Source organism: Larus michahellis, chromosome 1 (genome assembly GCF_964199755.1).
Source record: "Larus michahellis chromosome 1, bLarMic1.1, whole genome shotgun sequence".
Taxonomy (NCBI): domain Eukaryota; kingdom Metazoa; phylum Chordata; class Aves; order Charadriiformes; family Laridae; genus Larus; species Larus michahellis.
This window is the reverse complement of record NC_133896.1, coordinates 104,793,172-104,812,517: the sequence shown is the minus strand read 5'-3', so window position 1 is coordinate 104,812,517 and position 19,346 is coordinate 104,793,172. Positions and strand designations below refer to the sequence as shown.

The 19,346-nt window shown below is 37.9% G+C and overlaps 1 long non-coding RNA gene across 1 annotated transcript in view; it reads right to left on the bottom strand.

Moving 5' to 3' along the window:
- LOC141737852 (uncharacterized) overlaps positions 1–19,346 on the bottom strand; it is a 106,155-nt gene that overhangs the window by 16,108 nt on the left and 70,701 nt on the right. The window contains exon 3 of the long non-coding RNA XR_012585251.1: positions 3,158–3,229. This is a non-coding gene — a long non-coding RNA (uncharacterized LOC141737852). The remainder of the gene's footprint in view (positions 1–3,157; positions 3,230–19,346) is intronic.

The following is a 19,346-nucleotide window of genomic DNA, read 5'->3' as shown; positions in this document are numbered from 1 at the left end:
GTCTATTAATTTTTGGCGCAGATACTGTATGTTTGACTTCCTATAATCAAAGGCGTCATGCTTGCTGGAATAAAAATATATATTGCAATATCCCACTATGTGGACAGTTATATTCTCTTCATGAGAAATAAGAAATGAAATTTCATGGGGAATGAAACCTGAATACAAAATGTCATCCATATGTCTACAGTGTGTTAATTATTGGCTGATAGAGTTTATGAGGAAGTACACATGTGAGCAGTTTATTTTAAGGAGGAAAGGGGAGAGTACAAGGAATTAGCTAATTATGATATGTGATAATACTCAAACTAATGTTGTGTGTTACTGACTATTCTATGATACATGAGCAATAATTACCTGAACAGCTTTGACTCATTTACCAGCTCTCTATAATTTATAGCTCAAGCTTTATGAAACTTCCGGTTTGAAAAAAACAGCCTGAAATTGTAAGCAGAGTACGCTTTCCCAATGGTTCCTTTGTTATACTATGTAATAATGAAAAAATGCATATGAGCATGTAGTAATGTCTTTGCCAAAATGAGATGGAGTTCTTCATTTCCTTTGCATTCCTGAATTTTATTTTGTTTTTCACATAACTCTAAATGGCAGAAATTTCATTTGTAAGCTGACAATTGGTTAATGAGTGCACATACTTTATTTCCTTTTTTCTTTATAGCAGTGCCACCGAAATGTCTCAGAAAAAGGACTGGAATGTGCAGAGATCTGGATGACAAATATACCCTGTTTGGATGAATCAGAAGGATGATCTATCTTTTAAATTGCAGCTTAGAATAAAGACGTGCAAGATTGGGTAAGCATTGAAAGCATTTTGGACATGGTAGCACACAGCTTTATACAAGATAATTTTGTTCGTAACGAAGTACGCATGATTTAGGGTGCCAGAGTTCAGCTCCCAGCTTGAGCAATTGCTTGATCAATCTGCTTTGCACATGAAAATGACTCGCTGACATTCTGACCAGTAGGTTTCAGAGAGTCACTAAACATTCATTGCTCACTAAGCGCTCTAAAAAACAGCTTCCATAGGTCATACTTCACACAAGTAATATTTTTATTGCTACTTCCAGTATAATTAGTATAGCATGCTATTTTTTTTTTCACATAGCTTTAGATGGTAGTTCTAAATTTTACTTTGACACACTTTCACTCATTTTTGTTAACATTATTTGCTATGCCGTTCCTATTTTCTGGCTTTGTAGTCCTCTTTCTACAAACAAAACTCTTACTCCATTTACTCAAAGCCAAAATGCAAAGATTCTGTTCTTCAGCACATTTACTAGCCCAATGTGTTACAAAATCAATGCGCCTTATTTATTTTTTTCACTGTTAAAGTTATTTAGGAGAATTCAACTGAAATGCATTTAATTACGCTCTGTCTAGAACATGCTGAATGCACCAGAATATAAGTAACTTTGCAAATATAATGTGAAGTGTCAAGACAATAGTGTTTGTAAAGGTAACGCCATTATTTTTGTTCTCTGTTTTTGATGAGTCAGGTATTTAATGGCATGCTGTTGTTCAAAATCACGTTCTGAAAGAAAATTAATTAATCTACTTAGCATGGACCAGAAAAAGACCACACAAAAATTGACACTGAAATTTGGGTCTCACATCCACAATCCATTTCAGTTTGCTTTCTCAAAAAGTTATAAGGGTAAATAGAAAAGGCAGTTTTTAGAAAATGTTTCCGATCATCAAAATCAGTCACCACTATTAAATATTAAAATGTATAATACTCACTGAAGTAACAATGGAAATAAGTATCTATAGTACTTTAAAAATATTTTCTTGTACTTTCAAAAATGAAGTAATGTTAAAGAACTAGCAGAGCCCAAAGTTGTGACATTAAAGCAAAACAAAAATGAATGGGTTTCCAGGTTCATTTCATAAATTGTACTGACAGTTCGTAATTATGGAAATATGTTCAGACATATATAAAGCAGAAGGTAATATAAATGGAGCAAAGCTGGAAATACTGCAAGTGGATGTGAGCCAACTGTTTCAGCTACAAGAATAAAATTAAGTTAGTAGTTCAAGATAATTACTGTTCTTTGTTTCTCCAAAGTGTTCAGGAGAAATCATAATTTACAGGAGTCCAAGGAAATCTAGAGTCACCAAAAAGAATGCTACAAAGAGGCGAAACTGTAACTCTGTCCCTGAGACAGCCTATGGTTTTAGTAAAGTCATTTATGTTTTCTTGGGCCAGTCACTAGTTTTATTTGATGCAAATGGAAATGACATTTATTTACCCCATGGAAGTTCACTAGTGAAGGGATACGTACTCTCAGGAAAATTCAAAAATGTTGTGATAAAGGATAGTGAAGATATTGAGCAGTGATTCTGAGCTTGGTTATTTCACCTCTTTTGGCTTTATTTTTTCCTACTATTTGGCTCCCAAATTGTTTGGGTTTTTTTGCCACCCTCAAAAGCTTTGCAGACATTACTGTGAGAAACAGTACAGAAGGGAACAGTACAGGAAAACCTAGTGATGACTGCTGCATGCAGGCAGTATTTTAATCTTGTAGTGTAGAACACACAGGAATATCACCATTTGCAATGGGGCTGTAGGAGTGCTCCTTGTTGGGGACCAATACAACCTACTGTGGAGGTACAGTGCTGGAAAAAGGGAAGATTTCCTTCCTCCCTTTCTTCCCCTTCCCCTTCCCCTTCCCCTCTAGGCTGATGAATGAAAATTAGCCAATATTAACACAAATTTCTCATTCGACCATTTAAACTAGTGCAGCTCAAATTCATTGAAATGTGCTAGAGAGCGCTCACATGACCTGTCAGATCTGCTATGGTGGTAACCACAAGCAGAGAAATGGGGTTAAGTGCCTCACTGAAAGAGGGCTGATGGCCGCTTTGTCAGCAAACACATCTGTGGCTGGGGGAGGACGCATCTCCGTGACCTCAGCTAACTGGAATTGGGCAAAAAGCCTGCACTGATTCTTAAAATTGTTCAGCTTCTCAATCTAGGGCACCTTCATTTTGTAGGACAGTCTGTCAGAAGCAGATTTAAGAGTCCAAAGCTGTGGTTCATTTTATATTTCTCTACTGTCTCCTATTAACAGCACCTGGCTGCTGCTTGACATACTGATGAAATTAAATACATGTATCCAGAACAGGATATGCCACTTACCTAATTAAGGTTAGGAAAAGATTGCCTTAAAAAGGGCATCTTCCAGAGGCTGAGAGTTGTCAAACACAGCACCTGCAGTAAATAAAAAGCAATGCCATTTTTTTCTGTTGATATAGGTCTCAGTTTATCTCTTTCTCTTACAGTTTTATTACTGTTCTTTCTTCATGCTAGGTTATTTTATGTCACTGAGACAAAATTTGGCATCTTTCTCCAAACAACTGCTCAAATTGGATGCCATTCTAACCTTCCAAGCATTGTAAAAAATATTAGATGGTTTGTAATATCCTAATCTCCTTGGCACGAAGCCCAAAGATATGCAAGCAGGTCATCTCTTTACATACTCATCCATCTTGGAAAGCTGTTTAAGTTATTTGTGGAACAGCACATTTTTGCAGAATAGATACACACCTTATTTAATTGAGCAGAGCTGTAAGTACATTCAGCCAGGCTGGCTTTCCCTGCAGATGTCTGTACTGTGTACAATATTGCACTCTGTGGGCATGCAAATTTTTTTCACAGCTGCTCAAACATTGCCTTGAAGCATCAAAATTATTCCAGCAATTAAGTTATAAGGAAAAGTCACTTACATTCATTAAAGATCTGTATCCTTTAATATTTTGAATTCTCAGGTTAAATGTGATAGGAATGCAGGGCTGAAAATCCAAATCTTTACATAAATCAACCATTATCCTGGTTTACAAATGGGCAAATGAAATAAAAGTCTTCTAAGAGAAAAAGCAGCAAAACTGGTAGTCTGAGGAAAACTTAGTTTCTTATTTTTCATGTTACTTTATGCATCATTTGTCTAAGCCACTTTTTTAAACATCAGCATCAATAAACAAATTCTTTAGTGCAATAAGAATCTATGACCTGCAACTCAGATGAGTTACATTCACAGGTCCGAATGTAGGTCTAAGTGATGTGACTAAGCCTGATAGTGATCACCAGAGTACAACACTCAGAAGTTTCCTAATGTGAGCACTCTAGGTGTTTCTCAAGCAACGAGTCCTGGAAGCCCACTACCCCCCAATAGCCATTAAACTCCCTTTACCAGCAGACCAAGCACAGGCTGACAAAGAGTTACATAAAAAAACGTGCTGCAAACAATACTAGAAACCAGCTCTCAGCCCAAACTAGAGATAAACTCTGATTTCTCTCTCTTTTCCTTCCTGTGGAAGTAGAAAAATGCTAGCAAAATTCTGTTTAGTCACTGCTTATGAAGAACAGTAAACCTGTAAATACTTACTACCCTATGTTGCTTTACTATTTGTTGAAATTACCTATTATCAGTTTGCTGATATATTCATAGCTTTAAAACTATCCCACTCTCTACTAGTTTTCCCAACTGAGAAGTGAGTTACTGAGCAGACATGGAGACTGTTGCCACCAGTTGTCATCTTTCCTGATGCAAAGCCCTATTGATTTAGCAGTCTCAGAGTTAGATGCTTGTGCTCCCACCACTTGAGATCATTTTGGTTTTTGCACATGAATTAAAAAAAAAAAAAAAAGAAAAAGGGGGGGTGGGGGAAGGGGGAAGGAGCTTTTACTGTTGGCAGTCTTCCAGTCGTAATCTGAAAGAGACAGCTTGTGCCTGTCTTCATTGCCCAGGTAGAAAACAGTGCTGTCTTCACCAGCACGAGCTGAAGCTCGCTGAATAGGAGAACTGGAACTCAACAGAAACACAGGGTTCCAGAAAGATTTCAGGACAACGACATATGATCGTTAAGTTCCCCTTAAGTTCTCCACTGGAAATTAAAACAGGGACTGAACAGAACCATTGCACATTAGATTACTGTACTACAATTGCCATACTAATAAACTTGTTCAACAACTATGCATTAATTTGTATATATTAGAAACACTACATAGTAGTTTAGTCTGTATTAAAATCGCAGTTGCTTATACACTTGCCTCATTTTCCTCTCTAGAAACTGGTGGTCAGCAACTGGTGTCCTATTTATGATATCCATTATTGTAACTGTCATTTCTCTCTAAGGAGTGATACCAGAGATCAGTAATAGTGAATTGCATAACTGCAAGGGTTTATGTTCTACAGTGTAAACCTATTGTCCAGGAGATAATTTGCTACTTTTTAAATTTTAGCAGTTTTACCTTTTTCTCTTTTTTTGTAATGTGAAAATTTTACATTGTTAGTGAATTCCTCCCCCATCCTATACTGCATGCAGTGTAGGCTACAGTGCGGTGCAGACACACGTCTATTGATTTTACTTTGCACAATAACTACCACATCATAACAGTTCAGCTGAAACTAATGGAACTAATTAAGCAACAGGGACCTCCAAGCCAGAGAATCATAGATTTGCAGTTGTAAAAGATCTATCAGTCCATCTGTTTTATCTTCCTGTCAGAGCAAGAGTTTTCCCATGCAATATATCTTCTTTTGCTCACTATGCCTCAAATTGTGCTAAAAGATTGGGGATTTCAAGTCTTGCCCCAGGAGACTGCTCCACAGCATAATAAATCTCATTGTCACGGATCTCTTCCTGCATTCATTATACTTCTTTAAATGCGTGCTATTTTTCTATTTACAACCTCTTATTCTGTCTGAAGAAAGCCCTCCTCTTCACCACTGAGCTTTAAACATTAGCAGACAGCCTTGTCTTGCCACATGTCTCCCACAGAGTCAAGCAGCAGGTTTGTTTTGGTAGGACTCCACGGAAGGCTTTTTCAATCTGAAATTCGACAGATTCATATGCAAAATGTAATTAGCCCAGCTACTACAGACACGTTTTAAGAGAAACTGAATGGAACTCCACAGAGTTTCCATTTGGAGGCTGCGTGGCTACCTCTTTTCCTCGTACTTCCAACCTCTTAGGAAGCATTGCACAGAGCACTGCATTTGGTGCTTTTTAGGACATATCAACAAGTATCTCACTATTACAAGATCTAAAAATTAAAGACCCACAACCCTATGCTTTTTCCTAACATTTTGTCAAAAATTAAGGCTGGGAAGACAGATGAGCTTGTGGAAAGTAAAAACATTTGAATAGGAATCACTAGCAATAGAGACGCCCCCGAAATGAGAAAGCAATAGCTTGGTTCTTCAGAAGAGACCTGCAGTGAGGAAGGAGGAGGAGGAGTCTTCAAGACCTAAAATTTCTTTAAGATGAACAGAGGTGATGGAGTGCTCAGCTGCAGCTCTGCTGAGTTCTGCCCAGCAGATCGTAAATTTTCTTTGGTTTTGAATTTGTAACAGAACCTGAACAGAGGTGATTGCCCCTGATTTCCAACTTAGGCATAAAAGTTGTGTGTATTTCTGATTATACTGCAGAATGAGTGCAGCTATGATGAGTGGTATGAAGTAAGGTAAGTGACAACGCCTAACTAGAAAAGGAGAAAGTATTGCATTTTAGGCTTTAGTAATAGCCAAAGAAAGGACATTGCAGATTTAAGTCAGTCCCTTGACTTGAATTTATTACCTTTATAAACTGCAGCATATTTCTGAGAAGAAAAGACTGATTTTTGAAGAAAAACAGTTTAAAAGACATTTACACTATCCCTGTTTCTATGGCTTATTTCTGGTCTCAAGATTTTTATAATTTGGTTAATGTAACTCTGACATTAATTTCTGAGAAAGTCATCTTGAATGACTGCGTGTGTCAGCAAATGTTGGCTGCTTCCATGTAAGATATGGTCAAAATGTTTTATAGAGTTTCCAACATCTGCTTATGAAAACGGAATCGCTCTGGTTATCGGGGTTGAAAGAGGCCATTCTCTGAGTGGGATTTTATTACGCTGTTGGTGCATTGTATTATAATCCATAACTTCAGCACTAACGAAGTTGAAGTATCTGTCCTTATGATTTATAGGAGACTCCAAACCACATCCTTTGATTCTCAACAACATGCTACCTTCTTCTGTGTGTTTTACTAGTTGATTTACTATGCTCTATCTCTAAGAAATGTGTGTTCTGTCTGAGTATACTGCCCAACCTGCTTCAGCTTTGAAAATGAATTGTTCCATTTGGATTGCTTTAAATCAAAATTTAGGTAATTTTAAAACTCACAGTTCCTTTAAAAAAAAAAAAAAGCGCTCCATTTCTAATATGCTTGAAATCAGTAAGAGCCTGATAAAAATCTGTGCAATATTCATTATTGGAGGAGTAATGTTTTTGATAGATAATGAGATTGTTCTTTTCCCTGGTTCATCCTGAATATTTTTATTGGTTTGGCTGATTTTTTTTGCAAGGATATAATTCTCTACCTACTGCCTGTTTGCTACTGGGGCTAGGGAAACCTAATGGATGAGGGAGAAACAGGAATTTGTGCTTAACACCTTTAGTACTGCTACTTAAACTTGTTACAAATCCTTTAATAACCACCAGCTGCTCTGTTGTTATCATGCCCTTCTGAGCTTAGCTGGCTAAATCTTCCTCCTGCTTTAAAACTTCTTGGTAAAAGTAGCTTCTAAGCTTCTAAGAAAGTAGCTTCCTTCCTAAGGCTGAACGGCAACCAGCCACACGACTGTGGCCTGACATCCTGCTACCACAAGGCATGGCTGCTCCTGCTTTGATTTCACCTCACAAACCCACGTTTGCAACATAAATGAGAAAAGACAAACGTAATTCAGCATAAGAATCTTTTGACCTGATGTTTAGAAATTAAAAGGAAAAATAAAAGCAAAGCAAAAGCTTTGGTGTTTCAGGATATTGTAGGGGATGTGTAGAAGTCACACCAGGAATGATGTGGCAAAGTCTCATTGTTAGATTGTTCTATGTCTCCTGAAATTTAGTGCATCTCACATGTTTGTGAGGATCTCTGTTGGCATTATTTAATAAAAAAATATTTCCAGATCAATGAACCGAGAACATTTCCCAAACACATTGCTGTGAAAGCAAATATGGGTATCCACCCGTTTAGCTAGAATAAAATAAAAAAAAAAATCACTACATTAAAAACAAAAAAATTAATTTGCAGTACGCAGAGAGCATAGGGGGAGGGAGACAAGTCATAATCTATGAATATTTAAGGTTGAGGGTATTGAATTATTCCATTTATTTTGAGCTTCTCATGGTCCTGTGTCCTGCAGGTCTCGGGGACAATGAGGCTAAAATGCCGAAAGGGATGTCACTAGATAAAAGCTGCAGAATTTATGCAAGTGAGTTTTCTTAGCACATCTGTGACCTCTTTTGACTTGACCTTAGTTACAAAAAGAGTTGTACCATTACGCTTTCGGAAGAGCTCAGAAAGGTCCTACACTGTTCTTGCAAACAGAAAAAGTGGTGTGGTCAGTGGTGGCAAAGAAAGATGGTTCTTTTTTTTTGGTAAACTTTGCTTCTCCAACAGTCACTTTCACTTTAAATACTTTTCTCCTTCAAGGAGTTCCTCCAGGATTTTTCCTTCTTTGCTGTCTCACCACAGTGAATCAAGTGAGAAAAGAATGGAGCCTGCAGTTTAGCCAGTATGTTTTTATCAAGAGGCTTTTCCAGAAAGAAAAGAAGATATAAAGTGAAATTGCTTAGTTTAGCATAGATTAGGGCCTTCTGGTACTTCATCTGTATATAGATGAATTATTAACCTTGGGGGAAAGGTAGCAGTGTGTTCATACTAGCTACTTTTCAGCGTGTTTGAGTTTTTTCCTAGTGCACATTGCCCACTGGGGAGCCATTACAATGATAATAATGAAGAGCTCACTAATTCCTATGACTCTTGCTTTATTGTCATAACCTCTCCAGCGTACATACGGCGCTTACCATTCTGGGTAACCATAGCAATCATTGACTACCGAGGCTACGATACTGTTGCACTGCAAAATACGACTACTTTGTTATACAATGCAAATCCCTTATTATTATTATTACTGCTGTGTTAATGATCATCTGAATTTAGAGTAAAAGCTTCAGCAGCTCTCAGGTAGCGTTTGTGTACCTTGATCTCCATGTAGACTAAATTTAAACAGAGTAGTAGGCTTCTGTTTAAATTTGGTGTTTTTTTGGTTTTGTTTTTGTTTTAAATGAACTAATTTCTTTTCATGGGGAAGGCATTTTTACAAATTCTTCAAAAGTGGATGTCTCTGGGCTGAAAATAATGAAGTTTCTGGAAGACAGTACACATGTAAAGGTACACTATTGATATGCAATCTGCAATGTGGGATCTATTCTGAAGAAAGCTTTGTTAAGGTAACATTTAGTTTTAATATAAAAATAATTATTTAATATTTCAACTGATTTTCATTTAAACAAAGTGATTTCTTTTACTTCAGATAAATATATCAGCATGATTTAAAAAATAATAAATCCTTTGCTACCTTACCTATTACTCATTATACTTTCTAAAATTTAATTAAAATAATTCAGGTAGTATCTGTTGACCTTTAAAAACTTTTGAACCAGTAAAGTACTAGAAACAGTGATTTCTAATATGAGTAGGTAGTTTAAACAGTTAAACTATCTTTTTAAAGTCACGACCTCTTTGAAGGCAGAATTGCTTTAAAAGGAGATTTTTTTTTTTTCCATGTCGGTTCATCAGAGTATTCCAGTTCAGAGACTAATTTGAAGTAGAGAATTGTTTGAGGAATTGAAAAATTGGGAAAACTGTTTTCCTCATATGGTATGGCTGAAAAAAGGAGTGAGAAGTAGTAGTCCCATAATCCAGGAAAATTTGGAGCCCAGAAAGCCAGCTCACTAATTAAAACCAGCAATTCCCTTTTTTAGAACAAGCATTCTTTTTTTTTTCTTTCCAGCAATATGATGACTACAAAAAGATCAGACACTTATTAAATTGTAAGCGTGAATTGCGAATTCAAAATTTTATTTTAGGCTTTCCTGATTAAAGTCAAAGTTTCAGATAAATTTTGATACAAATCACAAGTAGAAAGGAATAATCTACTTAATATAATGTAAGTTAGCATTTACTAAGATATAACTACTCTGAATAAATACATACATACTTTATCATGTGCAGCTATAGGACAGTCACCTTTACAGAAAAAACAAACTACTTTTTTTCTATTTGCTTGCTGATCCTCTTTTGTACTGTTTCATCTTGTTTCAAGTCAGTTTAAGGTTAAGATTTGCATCCAAAGTATCTCCATTTTTGACAGCAATGTAAGCGAAACCAAATTGTAACTTGCTAGTCATTCAGAAAAGAAGAAAATACATAATAGGCTTATATACACTAGGACAGTATTTTCAAGGGAGAAAAATAAAGGTAGCACAGATCCTCCAAGGTGACTCTACCTCTGAATAGGTGGCAAGCTGTTATTTCCTCCATGTCACGGCTGGACTGCCTGCTGAGGGACGGCACGCTTGTGATGAAGAGGGGCTTTCTGACAGGAGCCTGATGCACCATTCAGTTGAAAAAGGTGCTGGGAAAAAGATTATCAAAGCATAATGCCTTTATGAAGTGTGGCATTTTAGGCACAGCTCTGAAAACCCTTCCCCCATGTCCTTTTAAGAGGAAAACATATCTCAAGGGAAAAAGAGGGAATGTCATAGTATCTTGCCTGGCAGGTAATGGTGCACAGATGAAGAATCTTTCACAAGGTGTATTCAGGAGGATAAAGAGAGAGATTTTACTGGATTCTAAACACAGAGCTGTCAATCCCTCCATTAGCCAGAATGTCAGGATGCGTTTATACCCACACCGGGGAAAACTTCAGCCAGTGATTGAATCTGAAAATCCTTGAACAATTTAAGCTACTGAGTGTGGCTTGATTATACTCCACCTTGACCCAGGTGTTCTCCAAGCACAGAAAGTTGTCTGTGTGCAGATGGTCATCCATTCCCTGAAACGTCACCCGCCTTGGCAGCACCGGATCATTTACAGGGTCTTTTTCTACCCTGGACCATGGCATGTGTCACTGCAAATGTTTAGTTCATACCACACAGAGCACACAGACTCTCTGGTTCCACATCAGTAGCCTTATTTGCCCCTTCAGCTAGCAAGTGGCAGCAAGTGTCTGTTTTTTGAAACAGAACTGGACTATAATAATTTACAGAGATCTAAACTTAGCAGTAAATCAGGAAGGAAAAAAGGCCGGTTAGTGGATTTCCTTTAAAAGACTGAGAGAAAAATGCATTTTTTCTTATCTTCTTTTGGCATTATGTCTAAAATAAACTTTCATTAAAGCTTACTCTGTCTGCAGTCCAGCTACTGTGGTTTAGAAAAATGCCTCAAGAATAGTGCAGCAATACTATGCAAGGAAGTGGTATCAGATCACAGTAGTAGAATAAAACAAAATTTAGAATGATGAAGCCCTTTCAAAGCCCTCAGGTTATCAGCTGTAAAAAAAAAAAAAAAAGCAACGTGATGCCAGGTGTAATGCTGACATTTTTCAGTCAAAACCAGGGTACTTGACATTAGCATGAGTCAATTCCTGGCACTGCCATGCATCATCAGAGTTATAGCTTAAGTGCCTCATGTACAAACTCTCCCCAGGGAGTCGAGATCTCCAGTCAGTTTTCATCTCCCATGAGCTACCAGGGTCTGTCAAGGCATTATGCATGTTTGGGCAGATTCATAAGGATACGACTTGTAACTCACCTTGCATTGTGAAAAAGATTTTGGAAAATAATAATCAATTCCTCAAAACTACATTCAGGGTTAGAACCATGTTTTTTTCTTTTCTATAAAAATAATGATTTAAGTTTCACGACCCACACTAAAGAAGGTTCTCTCTATATATTTAGAATATGTTTACACTAAAACTCCAATGTAACATGAAAATTCCCAACTTGTAAGAGAATTTAGGGCAATTAATACACAGCAGTAGGAAACTTGGTTAATTTGCCCTTGCAAGTTTTAACCTGACTAGAAGTATCTTCTATGCTGCTATATGTGAAACACAAGCTTTATAGAACAGTGAAGTGTTCGGAGGCTTTCCCTTACCAGAGCAGTCAAAAGCAAAGAGCCCCAAAACCTTCATACATATTAGGTAATAATTCCCGATTTAGTTCTTACCTGGGATACAGTTCTGGGCCATGGAAAGCTTTAATCTTTCCAGTCTTCCATTCTTCCAACTTTGAATCCTAATTTTAATCACTGAAGGTTTGTGATACCATTTAAAAGATCAGTGTTTAATGAGACCAATCCGTCATCCACTTGTCAACTTCAGCTGTAATGCTGTTGAGATCTACCTAGTAATAATGGATTTTTGAGACAATCGATAGCTTGGATACATACATTTCAAGTTGCAAGAGTAAGGTATCTGAGAAAGGCGAAAGGATAGTTAAAATGGTTGGGCACATGAGTGATTTAGCTGACAAGAGGAAGAACATGAAAATGTTATGAAGTAATAATCCAATTACAGTTTTAACACACAAGTTAACATTTCCCAAATATAAGTAAGTATCATTCAGTCTCAATGTAAAATAAAGACTCTTCTTTTTAACAGGTTAAAGGGCAAATGTTGCAGTATGGAATTACAATTCAGTACTTCATCCTGGAGAATAAAGACTTCAATTTACAAGAGAAACAGCTGGCTTTTTCAAAACAGAACTGTCTTAAATGCCTGCAATACACTGACCTTCAGGTGCTTTCCATAAGATTTCCTCTCCTAGTTCAAGGAAATCACCGGCTGATTCAAAGCTTATGCTGACCAAAGAAATGCATAGGAGATCTCAGGAAGCCAGAAGACTAGATCCAGAAGTCTCTAGTCTCTAGGCGGCCTATTCAAAGGAAGCCCTGCCTTGGCAGCCTTTTCTGTACTTCTAAGGAAAAGTGTGCCAAGGATATTCTCCAACACTTCAGCAGCTGATCATCCATACTGATGCTGGTGTTATGCACTTGCTCAGACGACACACTGGTCTGGTTTGAGGAGCAGCACACACTAGGGATGATTCCCGTCGCAGAGATAAGACTCCTTTTACCCTGTGCTGTTTTTCAACAGTATCCCAATGCACTTTCTACCTTCATCTCTGTAAGCTTCAGTCAGTGGTTCAGGGTTTGTGATCCAAGGACTACTGCCATGCAAGGGAGCTGCACAGTCTTACTGAGAAAACTAATATTAAGGTGTATGAAAGTACATATGGTAAGGCTATGCAAGACAAAACACGTAAAACCACAAAGAAGTCACCTAATTTTTGAGACAAGAGCAATGAACAGTTCAAGAATTCAAGAGGAAAAATACTTACATGAAAACATATAGAACTATAAGAAAAAACAGCAGAGACTCAGAAGATGCTAACTCAGCAACACAAGAGGATCAGCCCATTCTAAGAGGCAAAGGAGACTGACCCATCACCATTTGATTGACAACCGCTTGGCTGGTATAAAGCCCCATCAGGCATTTCATCAGGTGGTGATGAGCATGTCAAAGTTTAGCCTAGTAGCTCATTTTTCATAGTTAGCTACTGTGTGCGTTAGTAGATTTTAAAAAGCTTTGCACTCATCATTTGTGCATACACTGCCTACAGAAACTGATGGTATAAATTGCCCAAATTCTTGTGGCACAGTGAGGGAAGCTGGTTCCCTACACACACATGAACGCACAGAGAGAGTGTCTCAGGGGTGCGCAGTGCCTACCCTCAGTTTCATTCTATGAAAACATCGCTCTGAACTGAAAAGAAATGCCCCCCCCTACAAATACTATCTTAGGGACGTAACAGAATGCATGGGGGACAGGGGTGTCAGGTGATCTGCAGTTATTTTGACAGGATCAATCTAGCCGAAAGAAAACAGTCCTTGGACCTGTTTTATTTAGCAGTATAGTGCAGTTATACTGACCATCTGCTGCTTGCCTGGCAGTATATATGAAACTAGCTAATAATTTCACTTCCGTTCTTAAAGTAAGGTTGAATGAGCACCGAGAATGAATTTCCTCAGGTCTACTGAATGTTCAGTTTGGTTGAGTTTGTGACCTCAGGAAAGGGTAAAAGAAAATCTGCTGAGTTGTGCAGATAGTATATTTTCAGATATACAATTTACTGTTTAATAAATAAGGAGAGGTTACAGGATGGTTCTTGGGGTAAACAACTTTATGGGTAATAAAAGAGAAGCTTAAATTCAAGCCCCTCCACAATCCCTCTCTTGGTCAATTATACGTCCTCCTTTACGCCAGCAACACTCCATTTTTACCTTGGTTACTTAAAGTTAAAGGCTATGTAAGGACCTCTTTTTTTTTTCAGGAGCCATTATCTTTGAAAGTGTAAAGAGATCATCTGCAATCAGTTACAAATTTACAATAAATTTCAATACTGATGACTGACTTACACCACTAAACCCTAATGCATTCTAATAAATGCTAAATGAAAAATGAGATCTCTACACCAGCTAGTGGCACAAATTAATTTAACTCTACAATCCCAAATAAATGTATACATATCTTGGGTGGGTCTGTTTGTGCTGTGTACATGCATGCACAAATATGCGTATGCAAGGAGCTTCAGATACTATAGCTCTGAGTCTCACCACAAAAACGGAATTTTACATATGGGATTAATGTCAAATAATTCTTGAGTAGAAGTGCGTGCTGGTAGCAAATATGATGATAGTACTTCAAGATCTGTGGATATGATTACGTTTGCAGTAGAGGTTTAGGAATAAGATCATATAAAGATAAGAGGAATTCTCATAAGTGCAACTAATTAATATTTGATTAATAATAATGTGTGTACGCTGCTGAATTACTGAATGTTAGCATCCTATCAACTCGTACTGTTTGCAAACAAGCTAGCTGCAAACACCTGTCTTCCAAAAGTGTGGTTGTGGGTATGGTCAAACGTAATAGGCATTGTGCAATCTGCCAAAAATAGAACGTAGAGTTTATTACCACAGCACTAAAAGGAATACAAAGAGTTCAATATCAAGCACTCAAAAGTTTGGCATGCCAAAGTGAAGATTACTTCTGTAGTCTTTATTCAGCAGTGCCATTGGGAAGACAGGCTGCAGTAACCTGACTAAGTTTTCTGAAGTATGACACCTTTTTATACTGCTCACTTCTGGGCACATTGGTTTCATAACTCACACAGAGGTTTCCTAGGTTTTTTCATATTTGCTAATCTGTAAAAATCTAGGTAAACCTAAAGTGTATATCAAGTTCAAAGCCCTAAGGAGAAGCTCCCACCACCTACACAATAAAACAAGATTATATTTAAGGCATGTGATCTCTCCAGTTCTAATAGTGCAGGATGCGAACATGCCCAAATATACCCAAGAGTACCAAGGCTACAGAACAGGAGTGGAAAGACTGTTGCCTAACATTAACAGCATCCTGCGGGGTAATTACAGGTAAATTGTGAACTTAAATGCTGGCTGTCTTGGAGTCTGGTCAGTCCATTTTCTGTCAGTCATAAATTTCAGGCCAATGCTCATACATCAGTTTACTCATTTGAATGGTCCTTCACTGTATCATTTAGCAACTGTTAACTGTGTGCATCAATCATTAAGGTAAGCAGCTTTCGCTGGAGTTGTAGTAAAAGATATTTTTCAGTTTTGAGACAAAGTCAGTGGCAAGGCTACCTAATAGCGTAACAATCTTCCTATTTAAAGTTTTATTCCAAAAACCTTGATCAAAGAGATCTAATCTGTAAAGTTACAGAAACAAAAGCTGCTGTCATATTTAAATGAGTCCTTGTTTAACTGATTGTGCTCTTGAAGTCATCTCATTCTCCAAGAAAATTCATTAGCTCTGGACAGTATTATTATTTAACATCTTCTCTTCTGGAACATGCATACATCCAAAAATAACAGTTTTGCCACACATTTCCATTATATGCCCGCTGACTGACAATTTGCTTACAATCTGCTCTTGCCATCTGAGTCTTGTTAAGTTCAAACTTTTTTGGTCAGTGAAAGATGGTTTTACTTTCCCGAGTCCAACACAGAACAAATAATCTGTCAAGCAGCTATTCTTAAAAACTACAAGAGTCACTATGAAAGTTAAACAGAACACTCCACATAATTGGTGGCTTTTCTTTTTGCATCACATTCAGTTCCCTAAATATAATGCAAGCTGGATCAAATTCTTTATTTCAATTAACATACTCCACTTCCTATTAGATGTTATTCTATCAAACAAAAATTGTCCTTGTCAATTTTTCTGTTTTATTAAACAGATCCTAGTATAAAATCTGTCTCCTAGGTTCCATATCTCACATGTAGGCACTGCAGACCACACCGCTGTGTGCAGCCTTGTCAAGTGCCTGACAGGTGAATCACGTATCAAAGAGTAAAATAAAGGCTGTCTACTTTTCAGCTGAAAATGTCAGAGCAGATATGTTGGGCTTTATTCTCCACATTTACAAAACTGATTCTGACAGTTACTAATCATTTATACAGTTCAAAGGAAAGAAGTCCTACACTGCTCACCCAGTGTGAGCAACAGTGTGTGACAAAAGAGTGCTTCTGCACCCCATAGGATGATGTATATTATTACGTACCAGTTACACAAACCACCCACGCTATGGGTAAAAGTCTTGTTTTTCCTCCTGGAAAGCAAGTTTCTAAATATACTTCTCGTCGGTCTCTTTAATGATCCCATTTCCTCCAAGTTTTCAGAAAAGTTGGCCGTGGAAAAAACTAATTCAGTAATAACTTTGTCATAAATTAGATCTCTGAACTGAGCTGGGGTTAAATGGCAAACTGATTTTCAGCTAACTGCTTCTCGTGTAGTTCACACTTCTGAGTGCATGGCTGCAAATCTGCTTGCTCATACTGCTGTTTCCCAGGCCAGAGTGACTATTAAATTTTGTAATTAGTAGAATGTAATTATTTCCCGTAATGGGCTGTAAATTCACATTATGCCATAAATCATTCTTATGTACACTTAAGGATTCATTACTCTTCTTAACAACTGACTAGCATATTTAGTAAGCACAGAAATGTTCAACTGGAGTACCCTCTAAGTTACTGGGAAAGCATTAATTGTTCCCAATTGAAATCTCTTTGGTGGGGGGAAGCGGTTAGCAGCAGGAAAAGTGTGGTTCTGCCACTGTGGTTAGACATAAGACCTGAGAACCTGATTCAGCAACGTATTAAAAAAAAGATTTGAGTACCAGTACCATTGGGATCAGTTATTGTCCTCATTAAGGCTCTTAAATGCTTTCTTAAATCATTTTCTGAAACAAGAGTCAAGGAGAGACAACTGCTGTTATGACTACAGAAGATTTGTCAGCGAGAATAGCAGCTTTCTCCACAGTGACAGAACACCAAAATCCAAGAGGTTTGCACAGACCCATCTCTAAAGCCTGTCCAGGTCCCTCTGCAACCGCTCCACACAGCTCGGTGTCGTCAGCAAACTTGCTGAGGGTGCATCCAATCTCACTGTCCATGTTGCCAACAAAGATATTAAAAAGCACCAGTCCCAGCTAAACCAGTGCCAGTAGCTAGCCCTGAGAAGCGCCACTCATCACTGGTCTCCACTCTCTTCTTAATGAGTTAAAGACCACATTGGTCTTTAAATTAGGTTTTCCTTGGAGATACCCTAGTGAGTTTAAGTGAGTTAAAGGAAGGAGAAGCTCAACATATCTTACAGCACTGCCACCAAGAAAAGACAGTACAGGAAAAGAGAATTGGTCCAACAGAAAAAAAAAATCTTAAGGATCCAGCACAAAGTTTGTATTCTGTGTTGTCAGACAATTTGGATTCTTTCATATACTGACCTAATATTCTTGCAGCATGCATGTACATATACATGTGCCTGCACCATCCTAATATGTGTTCATGAAGGGTAAACTAGACCTGAGATATTTAACCCAGCAGAATAGATTCAAGTATTACGTATAGACACTAAGCAGGAAAACATCACCCTTCACAAAACGGACGATTTCAATAAAAAGTTTCTTGCATTTTGTTGCAAGTCTTTCCTCTCTCCCAGTTTAGGTGCTACCCTACTTATTTCCTCTTCTTAATAATAATCAATGATGAAAGAAAAAGCTTAGACAATGGTGAAACACGATCAGCTCCTGATGTTTTTTCTCAGACAACTCTGCAATCTGCTCTGGGCAGACTGGCTGCCAGACCCAAGGAGAGAGCAGCCAACACTTGAAGAAGGATCAGAATCTCTTTTCCTTGTTGATGGTTGGCAGGTTAGATACTCCTTGCCATTAAACCCATCTTTACTGTGGTACTGATCCAGCAGTACTGGCAGCCTTTCTATAATATTTACAAGACGTGCATAACGTACGCGAACCTAATTAAAAAAGGATAAATTTAAAACAGGAAAAAGAAATTCCCATCTGCACCCAGACTGTTTGCAGTTAGTATTGTCCAGATGTCTAAAATGTTCAGGCTGCAAAAATATCCTAATGCCCTTCAAACCCAACACAGAGTGTTAATGATTGCTTTAATTGGAAAAAAAATAATGGATAATCCAACAGATAGTAGCAATGAACTAAATGCCAATAAAGGGAATCTGAGAATAAGCTTAACAGATTTGCTGGAGAAGCAACTGCAGCACAGACCTTGAAGGCATTAGTTTGTGGCCAACAAAGATCAGTTATCTGCTTGTCTAACTCTGATCCTTTGCATGCGATTAACAAAGGTGAAGGAAAGCATCTCTGGGGACCTGTCGCAGTGAAAGACAGATAGACGATTTAAGACAAGAGCCTTTGCTTCTGCTGTGACTAAACTTCAAATTCTACTTCTGTCTGTGAATTTAACCCATCCCCACTGGGTACTGTCAGATCCCATCAGCCTTGTTGCCTTACCTTGCGGAAAATTCTGTCCAAACATGCACAAGCCTTTCTGCTCCCCCAAGGCTTCGCTGGTGCAACTGAAAAACCTAGTACAGTTATTTCAGCTAAACACATGGTAAACATGTCTGTGTTAGACCTAGACAAGACCTAACACAATTAAACAGTCCCTGTTCGTAATGCTTTTCTAATGTGTGGTACCTGGGACCAAAATCACACACTTTGCTGTGCTTCAGAGAAGGCTGTCATGATGTGCTGAACTCTTTAGTAGAAGTCAGCCATTGAAAGACCATTTGACTATTTAAAATGTTTGTTCTTCAGCAGTGATTGGACAACAGTGCTTGGCTATTGAATACAGAACCAGAGATTTTCATGCCTTTCAAGTACAGGGTTTTGCATTAACATGATTATGAGGGGTGCACATTAACAGATGTACACAGCGTCGTTCTGGCAAGACTGTTGAAGAATGACCTCAGCATGGTTTTAAAGACAAACCGCTGTGAGGAGTTTTCCTACTCTACTTTGGATCCGTTATTGCACTCTACTACCTCTTCCAGCCATGGCTGTAACTGTATTAACAGGCCCCCCTTCAGCCCT